This window comes from Plectrocnemia conspersa, unplaced genomic scaffold (genome assembly GCF_051122295.1).
Source record: "Plectrocnemia conspersa isolate PC_06_02 unplaced genomic scaffold, ASM5112229v1 ptg000011l, whole genome shotgun sequence".
Taxonomy (NCBI): Eukaryota; Metazoa; Arthropoda; class Insecta; order Trichoptera; family Polycentropodidae; genus Plectrocnemia; species Plectrocnemia conspersa.
The window spans coordinates 18047035-18060592 of NW_028277175.1; the positions used below are offsets into that span (position 1 = coordinate 18047035).

Here is a 13558-nt window from a genome sequence, read left to right on the forward strand (position 1 = left end):
CATAGACCTGAACTCAAATCCCATATAGACCTTAGTGTTTTTCAATTTCTGTGAGATCGAAATTAGTGATTATCATATAATTATAATTGCAATTTATCATCACAGATTAGGTTTACTTGGATCATTTTAATCTCATGGATAAATATCGTGATGAAATAGTATTGAAAATTGTCTAATAATGAGGTACAGAACATCTTACATGTAAAAAAATATATCATATAATACTCAAAATCCCAAAAATGAACGTCTTACATAATACAATACATACATGATGTAAAAGAACCAAACTATCTTCACTATAAATCGTGCAAATATATGAAACAAATCTTAAATGCCAACTCAAATATTTTGTGAAAATTAATAAAATAAAATCAGAGATATCTAAAAATACGTTGTTTTCGGGGGAAATAGATATTCAATAATATGTATAAATCTACTTATCTTTTCTTTATGCAAAAACTGTTTTACATATAGTGTAACCATTACCTTAGTATAAAATTTCGTTTCCATAAATATTTTTTAGACATCACTCCTCGTATTTTTCATTTTATTTTCACAAATTCCGCAAACGTGCCCGGCTTACTTACGTACATATGTACATACGTAATGCCACACAAGAGGGTTTTATATGTTTTGTGCGGTGCGTTTATGGTCCAGACTTGGCACAATGCAGTTACGCCACTCCCCATTGACTGCTGTAGGCGCATTTTATCGATTTTGTTTTGGGCAAACGTTGCAGCTAGACCAGCTCTCTCTTGCATTAGGGCATATGCCTTTGTTTTCCGACCGAGAGCGCTTCATATGCAAACTGACGCTCATTTGCCCAACGGACAGGTTGCCCTTTATCCTTCGGATACTACTAAAAAAACACCAGCCACCCACTCCATTTTTTATACCGAGCACACAAACGGATTTCACATCAATCTTTTACACAGCAATCCCTTTTTCTATACTGGATTCGGATAGGAAATGTCAGTTAGGAATTTAATATTATTTTTATAAGCATGTTATGCTTGAAATCAAATTATTGGCCATGATTTGGCGTCGCGAGATGTTACTTAACCGTATTAAGTTGTGTGTCTCGCGTGGCCTTTTCGCTACTTATTTTATTTCATTGTCTTTTATTCCACGTTCAGATTACCCAAGCACAGACATGGCTTTCTTCCTCCTTCCTCATCCCTTGCGCTTCGGCCCTGGCCGTCTTCCAAGATTGCAAAGTTAACCTTGTCTATATATGTATGTATGTACGCGCCTGCATGTGTCAGCTCTATGTTTCTCAACTCATTGTGTATAATAAATTCGCTATATGAATTATTATTCAAAATATATATATAATATTTTTACTAGTTTCCATATACAACGACTATCTATCAAGATAGACATACTTTTTTATTGCTACGTAATTAATATTATTGTTATAGTAACATTGAATCTATGTACTTCCTTAGTATACGCCTTTTTTTATTGAATTTCATTCTTGAAAATCGCGTTAATGACTGTGACCAAAAATGATCATTCATCAATAAGGATAAACTAGACAATAGTGAAAAGGATGAGACAACACAAAGGCCCTCGTTACGAATAGAAAAAAGGGTTTCACATAAATAACACGTAAGGATTTTCTGGTGCATTGATTGAATATTTCTTTGCTAAGAAACGGTCACGGGAAATAATATATCACCGAAAGACAAAAAACGCTCAGGTAAATCCCGCGCCGACTTAGCCGCGCAAGACGCAATAAAAATAAAAATAAATAAAAAGTATATTTATTTATTAGTATATGATATTAAAATGAAATAAATAAACTAGACACTAGATAACCGAGCATTTTAAGTGCGACAGTGACGAAACGATTTTATTGCTTTTGACGTTAATTCAACTCAAAAAGTGCATATTGTTTAATAAAATACGATTAAACGACCACTGACTTATTATTCAAGATTTTTCTTATTTTTTTATACTCATATGTATACTTAATAATTACATGTTATTTTTCTATTTTTTTTAAAAAATCAATAATTTAATAAAGTTTATAAAATGAAATTATTTTTTAATCTTACCTTAAACTTCGCTAGCCGCTTATTTGGGACAAAATGTTTGTGGTCCAATGTGTCCCGATGAAGCGGAATCAACTGTAAGAATAAAAATTAATAAGATTGATTGCAAGCACTATTGTTAATTTTGGAGGCACTGATTCCGCCTCTAAATTAAAAATATTTTAAACATTTCTTTATACTTTTTAGTTTTAATGCTTTAACCAGAATAGTTGAAATAAAAAAGCCATACTTTCGTATATTAATCTTGTAAATATGAGATATAGTTTTGAATGTACAGGTACCGAATATACGTTTGGTACTATCATATATAGAGACACATCGATACGCTTCCTGTTGTGTTGACGTCATAAGATTGTAAAAGGTTCCAAAAAAAATGGAGAGGAGTGTTCAAAAAAAGTAAGCGATGGAAACACGTCGTTCAACATTTGCGTCATCTCAGTATCAACCACTCGCATCTCGAGGGGTCGACACACTACACAAGCGTCGAGAATCTAATGTAAAACTCCCTACAACGTAGAACTATCGCGGTTTAGAATCTCCATTCGCCTTTTTTATGATGTCTCGCTGACACTAAATATCCACATCGGCATCGCTTATGTAAAACTACGTAGTTTGGCCTACTAGTTTGCTTTTAAAGTACATGTATATATATTTTAAATAATGAATTATTGGTATATTAATAAAAATATTGAAGCCCTGATTGCACAAAGAAAAAAGTGACTACAAGCTATTTAGTTATTTAAAATAGCGAAGAACTAATCGCAGCTTCTTAATAGAATCCGTAATCTTCATAAATAAATTACACTAATCATTACGATGAATCACATTTCATAATCAAGACGAAGTGGAGTTTAAATTTAATGTTTGTAAAAAAGCTAGCGTTTACGTTGCTAATGAAAATATAAGTAATAATTTTTAATTAAAAGTACATAATTCTTAGCACCGTCAATAACCAGGCATTTAAACCCATTTGAATTTTCATCGAGATTACGTAAGAATTCTGGGAAATTTTAATTCGTCTTAAATATAATTCAAAACAATGCAATATAAAATACATTATTAAGAGTTCTAAGAAATTTAATAAGGAATTTTCAATTATTTCTTTTATTTTAAAAATAACATCCTGCCCTAATTTGTATAATCATTGCTTTTAAAGAATAAGGCAATTTTTAATTGCTCTATAATAATATAATTCTATAAGATTTACTAATTCAAATTTTTGCTACAAATATACTAACATTAACTTAAATTTAGTAACATTTTTAAGCCGATTCTATTTTTAATAATTTCATATTAAATTAGTTAAAAGTACATATTTTTTATTTAAAGATAAATATATGGTATTTGAAATCGTATTTGAAGTTATATTATTACTAGTGTAAATATATCTTAACTAACTAGATTAGTAAAATGTACCAAATATTATTGCCAGCCCAAGGATATTTAGCGCCCCGGGCAAAAATTTAAATCTGCCCCCCCCCCCGCGACACAAAATAGTTTTAAAAAACAATATAAATATCTCCTGTTATTAAATTTTGCTGCAATTTTGGAAATTTCGCAATGAAATCAAAATATTTTTAGAAATGAAAGGAAAGTCAGTATAACAACTTGAAGATACAAAAAATTTGGTGGAGCAAAAAAACGCAAAACGCCGCGTGTTTGCAGCAAATATATTGACAAAATGTAGTTTTTTTAATCTCCAATACGTATAGTTTTTGAGTTGTATCATTTTCTATTGATAAAATTGCTAAGGAATTAAAGCGTTTATTCGATAAAGATGCTCGATAATATGTCATAATAAGTTTGAGTTTGCTAAAACCACGTTCAAGTGAAGCAACTGTAATTAGAATAATTAATATAATTTTTAATGCTATTCACAGATTTGGCAAAACGTTTTGTAATTCGTTCATATTGAAAAAAAAATAAAACCTCTATTGGGGTGCTTTTATCTTTAAAAATCAATAAATTTAACGTTTTAATTTCATCAAACAAATCATTTTATATCAGTAGTATATATTTATCTGTAAGAATTAATTCCACATTTGATGATTTTTACGGAAATATTTTTTTGAATTAAACAAAAAGCTCCAATTTTTTTTTAGATTTACTATTTTTTTAAAACGTTCTTCAAGAAAGACTACTATATTATCTAAAATTATAATACTTGTCGTATGTTATTTTTAAATTTTTCTTCTACGCATACGTAATCAGACATTCGTTTCATCAGATATTGCCTTTACACCTAATATTTTTTTTATTCCATTTCCTCGTGTTTAGCTTTATTAAATCCAGTAAAAAATTCTGTACATGATTTCAACATTGATACTGCTAATTTTACATAAAATATGATTATGGGAATTCCGGCGTAGCAATCTAGCTCTTCAATAATCACAATTTACTGTTGAATTCCAATCGAAGACCCGAGGAGAAAATGTCAATAGATTAGAGCAAACTCGCGCCAATGATCTGACGGTTCATGTGCATCCATTCAATGCGTTTTTTTCCGTCTATCCTTCCTTGAAATCCATCCCGTTATCGCATTTTTGTATCGGGCCAGGCAAGCCAACCGAGCACAATAAAAATCATATAAAATAATATTAAGTATAAATTAGCTAAAAACTAACTGTAGCACAGCAAAATTGTAAAAAAAAAAATACTGTGAATTTCACTTATTGTATTTTAAAAATCAATAATAATAATCTAGAGTGAAAAATTTTAGTTTATTTATATTTAGAATTATATATTAAATTAAATAGTTATATATATATGTATGTTAATATCATATTATGGTGGCAAAAATCTTATACAAGAATGTGGCTATTTTTACCTACTGTAGGTACAAATTAATAGATATCTGCTCCTGCTGTTCAAACCCAAACCCAAACACATTAATTTAGTGAAAGTTCTAAAAATATAATTAATTTTACAGTATGTGCAAAAAAACACATTTTAATAAAAATAGCATTATTTATAAAATTATTTAATTAATTTTAATGGTCAATGCTAAAAGTTAAATTAATTAAATGACGCGTTCAAATCTCGCAATTCGCAAAATCTGTTTTAATAAAATATTTTACTAGTGCCTAATAAAATTTAGTTGCAAATGATACTTCAAAACAAGACATGCATATACACGCGCGCACATAGACGATCAAAAGTTTAGAAGGATCTCGCCTGTTCTGCACTGAGGAGTGCGCAATCAGGAGAGCCGGCTTAAGAAACTTACACAACAAACGCGAATTGGCAGAGCTTATTAGCGAAGAAGAGAAGAAGAGCATAGCGTAACTCATATGTGGGTTAACAACGTTTTCGTACGTAACACCGCCACCGTCAGGCAATTGACGCTAAACAGCGAATTAATCTCAATGGATATTTAACTAGCTAGAATCTCGCAATTAGCTGTTTTGAAACACTACACCGAAGGCGTAGTGGCGCAGCCTTTCTTTGCGTCAATTACATCCTTACAGAAGTAAGATGACAAAACATTAAAATGTATATACAAACAGAGAGCAACGAGAGTTTCTAAACGCTCTTTAAATATTACGATTATTTAGCTAAAAATATTCCATAGATGAGAGATTGAAATTTATAATTATTTATAACAACCAAGTGTACACACTGACTTTTATCTATTTGCTAATAAAATAAAATCAGAGAAACATTGTTCTGACCTTCGTGAACCTGACTAATTAAAAAAAAATTTTAAATAAATAAAATAAAAATATAAAATATTTTTTTATAATCAAAATTGATTTTGAATGTATATAATATGTACAATTTGACATTTTCCCTACTTGCTTTAGAAAAAATCTTGAATATTTGAGAACCCTAGGGGTGTGATTTCGTAGCCAGTGAGACGCTTGGTGGAATTTAATTAGAGTTTTACTAGATTATATTACAATTGCGACATGATAAATGACGAGATGTTTTCTCTGAGCGGTGGTGGAGAATCTGGCGCAGGGATGATCTCAGTGGGAGGTCCTCAAAGGTATTGCAGGTGGCGTGGCAGCGACAGTATAGCGGAAGATGATCCCTCTCTGCTACGGTGATGCTCGTATGGAGAAGTGCCTCTCGGGATGTGAGCACTAATGACAATATATTGTCCGCGGGAGGTGGACGTCTACTGGTCTCTTCGAGTGTCAGCCTGCGTCTTTGATTTGTGACTATCTTCTCCTCATCGGAGTCCAGGCTCAAGTATCCAGGGCTGCAAAGCTTGCTGACAAATCACAATCATGCAGCGATCATCCAGCCAATAGTGTACTCCTTTCTTAGAATAGCTAAATAGGTATACGCCTTTAAAAAGCGGCATTTGCTTGATGGGCATTGTCCAATGTCATATACTGCAACAGAAACTTTGTGGATCCGGTGTTTCACAACAAAGAAATATTCTTTCAGTGCACCTGAGAATCCTTGCGTGTTACTTATGACTTTTTCTGGTCGTAATGAGGGCTTGTTTAGTCCCAATCCTTGTTGATGGATGATTATTTTGGTCGTTGAACAAACGTTGGCATATGTGTGGTCGTTTCGCAACAAATAAATATTCTTTTAATGACGGAGAATATTTACAGTAAGAACACTTGCGTGTTATTTTTTCTGGTCGTAACGAGGGCTTCTGTGGTCGCCACAAAACTAATGTATTTACATGGAAATTGAAATGTTTTAATTTCTGAATTTCTGTTTTGTTTAAAATATATATAATATTATAATAAACAAAACAGCGATCGTGAAATTTGCATTTATATTAGCTACTAAAAAATATAAACAGGAAGAATTAAGTGCATTGCTGTACTAAAATAACTATTGAAATATCACTATTATTCGCCTGTGTAAATTACTAATCTTCTGAAGTAAATAATTTGTCCAAAAATAATATCGTGCAAGCCTCATTTACTTGTATAGTGAATTTTGAAGTAGAACAGATCCCATTGATCTTCTGATATATCATTTCTTTTAACTGTATTGCCAGCAAGCATTATATTATATATCGCATATGATTCGACAACCTGTTTTACATATGAATCGCCGAACATTATTTCAATCAAATTAATAACTACTAGCAAAGCTATATTTTTTTCTGTATTTATTAAAGATAGTTAAATATATCAAGGTTAGCTTAAATTTCGCCATCAAAACCTGTGCACGTCACAATAAACAAATGCTTACTTTCTTCGGTATCATAATGACAAAACTGTATATGTTTCGTATTGATGGAGAGTTGAATAAGGCCGAAACTCGCATGCGGGCCAGTGTTTAAGTTTCGGAGTCGGAACACGAGGGTTGTCATAAGGCCAGGGGCGGCGAAGTCGGGGGGTGCACAGGGGCGGAGGCTTAGGGTACCGGATCGATACGGAGAGCCAAGTTGCGGGGGCCCGAAATTGATACACCCGACGCCATCTAGCGCCATCGCCCCGAATTCGAAACATTCGGCCATTATCCTAATTAAACGGCGTGCCATTGATCAAAGGGGATCAACGGTTAATATGACGATTATTCCCGATGTGAAAGGACATATGATACCATGAAAAAAGATTTGGAAACAAATGTACAAACACTAACATTGAAGCTGATAATTTAATTTTAAAATTATTTATTTATTTATTATTATTGCTATGGGGCACTATAAAACATATTTAAGTTTAAAGTAAGTATTGTATTTATTGAGTTTATAAATCACAGACTATTGTAAGGATGCAACACATCGTTTATTTTAACTATTATATTTATTATTATTATTATTATTATTTGGATATAAAAATTGAATATTCGGTGAAAAAAATACAAAAGCACTATCAACTATCGAGTTTTATACAAATCTGCCTTAATCTGAAAAGCTTTTGATACAAATCTCAACCTTTTTCATAAAACGAAAAAATTATTGAAAATAAAATATTTTTAACAACTATATACACATAGTATTATTACAGGTAAATTGCCCTAATAGAACATCGGTAAAAAATTCAGTAAGCTGGCTCAAAAAAGTATTAAATTAACTATCACCGCATCATGTTTTTAATTATTTTAAATCCATTCAATTTATTAGCCGAAACCATCAATAGGGATCAACGTCACTATATATTTTTCTGAGATCATTTCGTAAATTACTATATAAGTGAGTATTTTATAAAATTTAACGTAATGTTGTCTGAAGAAATAAAACTATCTGAATTTTTTTATAATTACTAGGAAAATTTTGGGAGTTATTATTTATATATATATTTTTATATATTTTTCTATTTTATTTATTATTAAATATAATTTAACCCTTACAATAATTAATGTCATACGATATTGTAAATATAACAAGTATGAATTTTTTATCAATGAATTATTTCATATTTTTATGAATTGATTTAATTATTGCTAGATCATTAGTATCGATATGGAATGAAACCAACCCGCGCAGCGAAATGAATAATTTGTGAAAACAAAAACACTTTTTAAATAAGCGCTTACCTGGATTATGGTGTAGTCAGGTCAGTGGCAATTTAAAATAAAAACGAAGGCACAAATATATCAAATCTCGTCAGCGTCTTTGAGTCCATTGTTCTAATCTTCTTATTGTAAAATTTTGCAGAAAATAAATTCAAGACTATATAATCCTTTCAAAACAAAATCGTTTCGGATCGAAAAAGAACCGAGAGACAGATGAAGGTTAATGTAATATTTATATTTCATATAAAATTATGAATTATGAATTATTTTAAATGAAACACAACATTAAATAATATACATAATCAAATAATTATATCATCTTATAAACTGCAAATATTATCGAATGTATAGATGTTTGTATGTATAGTTTTATATGTGTCGCTAAAAATTATTTTAATTAATCTTCAAAATATTTCTGGAGCTGAAATACTTCTGGCTCTTACTAAACAATAAAATAGTAATTACATCTGATTTGTGTATATGGGAAAAGTACTCTGAAAGTCATGTGATAATACATGTTCAAATAAATTTTAAAAAAGCCATCTACTTTAGTGTAAATTGACTAATTCTATTTCTATTGTATAATAAAATTACCTATAATAATAATTTCACAATATTCCTAGCTGTATAATAAAATCGCATCTATAAAATATCTAGTAATCCTAAATTTTTTTTTAAATAAAATGTATATATTTTTTTTAATAAAATTTTATGAATATTTACTAACATAATCAGGTCACAACTAGAGTCTCCAATTACTCGAACCATCAACTACTCGAGTATCGAATATTAAAATTTTAAAATACTCGAGTACTCGATTACTTTCGAGTATTTACCAAATGTACCAAAATAGCTATTATTCAAATTCGTGCACATATAAATAAATAAATAAAATACTTAGTATGTTAATTTTTACAATTATTTTAACTTCACGAACATACTTTTTAAAAACAATAATGCAAAAAGTGTCTCGAATTTAATATTACTGCTAAACTTTGGTTTTATTATTCCCGTTATGGAAAAAACCCTTTCCGTTGCTGTTGATGTTGGTCTTATTGTCATTAACGCGTTGGATAAGGCTTCTAATTTATATCTGTTCGCTTTTTATAGATATAAATTTTTTTGAACTCTCTTTTTATGTTCTCTTCTTTCATTCCCTTCTCTGCTTTTCTCTTATTTCCTTCGACTATTGACAAAATAGCATTTTGTAATTCTTCTTGAATAGAAGAAGAAATAATACCTGATAGTAACCGCTCTAACTCGGGACTTCGGGCATAAACGCCAAATAAAAGCAAGACGTTAACCTTTACCGGACCGAGTTAAAGTTATTTTTGTTTCTGAAATATTTCAAGATTTTTTAATTTCGAGTATTAATCGAGTAATTTTCAAAATACTCGATTATCAAGTACTTGAAAAATAGACAAAAATACTCGAGTATCGAGTACTCGACTACTCGAATTGGAGACTCTAGTCACAACATCATTCGCAGAATAACTAAGTTAAGGTTTCGATTTTCCCACGTATTGCGTATCACATAATAATATCGTTCACATATGTATGTACATATAAATGTATGTGTTTATTTATGTACGTTTAAGAATCAATAACAAAATAAAATGTGGCGCAATTTGTCGTAATCCAACACCCAATAATAATAGGCTCGTATTTTTTGGGTCAGACTTTTAATATGCTTGTGGTCCGAATTAATACTACATGGGTCAGAATTTATAGTAAAAAGCCAGAATAAATATTAAATGGTCAAAATTTACATTAAATACTTAGAATTTAAATTGAACTAGTCAGAATTTATATTAAACTGTATTTATATTAACAGATGGTCCGAATCATATTTTTTAGTCAGTATGTATTACAGTTATTTAGTATTATAAAGCCTTTATACGAGAAAACAATTCAATCTACTACAGTGAAAATTAATCTCGTTGCATAAAATCTAGTCTTGGGTTTATAGTATATCTTTTTACAATATTACCTATAGACAACTTTTAAATTACAGTGTATTTGTCAGTAGTTCGGTTTGCGAAGTTCTTGCTTGAACTATTCAAACACACTATTCTGACTTGAAGTTCTTATTACAATACACAGTTTTCGAAGTTCGTCCTTATGTATTTGATCATATTGTATGTTCGTTAACAGCCGCAGACCAATTAGAGTATTTTTTATGCATTCTACCATCCCAACATACCCATGATGATGTATGATAATGGTCGCGTTGAACGCATGGTCCATTAGTCGCCATTGTAGTCGGCGAACGACATTATCCGCGGTCGGTGTCGCCATCTGAATTTGCCAGATACCGCTGCAATAATGCCCAAACTCGCAACCGAAATTCGATATTGTACACCATATTGCCCAACCGGCAACAACCAAATGGATATACCCTGTCGCTGTAAATATTTGATCGGCTCAGATGCTCGGCGTAATGAACGTTTTAAAGCGAACTCTATGACTACTCGCTGAATTCACTGAAACCATTCTTTTTCCATTGATTTTTATATTTAAGAATAAAAGTATTGTCGAATATTTTTTTCCTATGAAAAAGTTATCCATATTCCGGAACAAGTTGTAGTCAGTGGGGGCAAGATCTAGTGAGTATGGTGAGTGATGGAGAGCTTTCAATTCAAACTTCTGTAGTTTTGCCACTGTCGTTTGTGCTTTGTGCATTGTCGTGCAATAGAATTGGAGTCAATCCTTTTCTCTTGGAGTATCTGCCGGAGTCTGCGAGTGACTGCTTGTGACTGCCCTCTCCTCATTGGAATCCAGGCTTAAGTATCTAGAGCTGCAAAGCTTGCTGACTAATCTGAATCATGCAGCGATCATTCAGCCAATAGATGTTCTTAGAACAGCGAAATAGGTATACGCCTATAAAAAGCGACATTCGCTTAATGGGCATTGTCCAATGTCATACTGCAATGGAACAGGAATCTTGTGGATCCGGTGATTTATTATATCCGTCACTGTTTTCCAATAAAAAAATATTCTCTCAATGACGGAGAATATTTACAGTAAGAACACTTGCGTGTTGTTTTTTCTAGTCGTAACGAGGGCTTTTGTGTGGTCCATCTTTTACGCTATTGTCGTGTTTCCTTGTTGATGAATAATCATTTTGGTCACAGAAAATTAATGTAATTTTTTTTTAAATAATAATTTACTGATTTCTTGTACTAATTGATTAAATAAATTAATATTGGTTAAAAACGAAAAAAAATACAAATATATTCGAATACTTTCTCTATTTTTTATTTAATATTCGAAGAGTTGAAAACTACGAATAATTGAGAACCATACTTACCACCCAAATACATATATAATATACCCTTTTTAATCCCTTCTAGAGTAATGAATCATATTGTAAAGCTCCTATTAAAAATCATAAATTAAAAAAATATTTCTTTTTGACCTTCACCGTAACCCTAAATTCAAGGGTAAATTTTAAAGCCGCAATAAAACAATTTTATAAATTTAATTCAACTCTAAATTACAATGTGATATAACCATATGACCTTGAAAACTCGGCTTTGTTACCCGATTCGAGCGAAACCCTGATATTCGCACGGTCTTGGTTACAATATAATGAGTATAATGTAAAAATAATATAAGACTCTTGAAATTTTTTACATAAAATAGTATAGAAAGTATATAAAATTCATGAGAAACGCTATATTGTGTGTGTGATTTTTTTAATATTGATATACATTAAAATTTGGACCCTATTCAAATTTATTCGTATAGAGAAAATAACCACGTCTTGGCAGGGACGGTTTTCTATTCATAAATATAAAAATGTTTGGAGAGACTAAACGTCAATGTGTAACACGAAGGACGTTTTATTATTCATAGAGAAAGCGAGGCACGAAAAATATCATGTGGATATAAAAGCTTTGGGTTGTTCAAGATTAGGACTGCTGACGTCAGGTCAATTCCAAATACATACTAAATAAAGTACATGTCGTTTATAATATTCTACTATCTAGTAGATCTTACTTTAATATGTTATACACTTACGATTTAGTAGTTTTAGTTATTATAATTTATAAACATATAAACATATTATTCTTTGAGTTTTTCGCCAATGAAAATTCTCCTCGTCTATATATTCACATACTCTCCTGGTTAGTTTTGATCTAAAACTCGTATATTAGATCCTGCAATGTGTGACTGTCCCAGTATCTGCCCCGATATGATCTGACCGTTCGATATAGCTCTGGCAAATCGAACGGGCAAATCACATTCAGTTTGCATTGATTGTATCGCTTTACATAGATTTGCATACATACCTCTAAAATGTGTTCGCGCCTTAAGAGAAAACACGTCTTCTCATACAAAGTGTATGATAATAGATGGTAAACGTTTCGGTAACCAGGGAATTCGAAAAACAATGGCAATGGACTCAAACCACTTAAGTCCACTATAGTCCATGATTATAGTAAAGTTACTGATGTACAAGAGCAATTACACAATTTGTCGAGAAATTAAAACAAAAAGTTATAATAAAAAAGAATGCATATCACACTTCAATGTGCCTGAAAAAGTGTATAGCTTGATTAGTATGCCTCGGAAAAAAAAAATAATAAAGCATGCATTGTGTCTTCGTAATAGCACTATAGCAACTCCCAGTTTTGATCATACGCGTATGGCGAGATACAATCCCTTTCGCTCGCTCGCGTGTTAAGTGACAAGAGTGAGTGAGAGATAAGGTCGTGCGTTACATGCGTTCCGCACGCCCACTTCTTCTCACTCATTCTCGTAACTTAACCCGCGAGCGAGCGAAATGGAATGTATCTCACTGTACGCGCCTAGTTTCGGTACAGTTCTCAAATAGGCATTTCTCTTTGTATTTATTCAGTCCATGCCAAATGATTGCCCGCTATAGTATCCGCACTTTCGTAAACAGTCTCTTCTCCTGAAATATACCTCTAAATAACGTTAATACGTTCACCACTCGCTCGTTATGACTGTGATTAATTTCAAGCATGGCAACGCCGCCATTTCTGCTTTTGCACACCTATTAAGATCCATTAACTAGTGCGGGCCGGGTATTCTGCTGGACC

At 31.5% G+C, this 13558-nt stretch overlaps 1 protein-coding gene across 5 annotated transcripts in view; it reads right to left on the reverse strand.

Annotated features, from left to right (window-relative positions):
- Positions 1–13558, reverse strand: part of Sema1a (semaphorin 1a) — a 525505-nt gene that overhangs the window by 504546 nt on the left and 7401 nt on the right. For all 5 annotated transcript variants that reach the window (XM_088198048.1, XM_088198049.1, XM_088198050.1 and 2 more), the window contains exon 2: positions 2061–2132. The gene's annotated coding sequence lies outside the window, so the exon portion shown is untranslated. The remainder of the gene's footprint in view (positions 1–2060; positions 2133–13558) is intronic.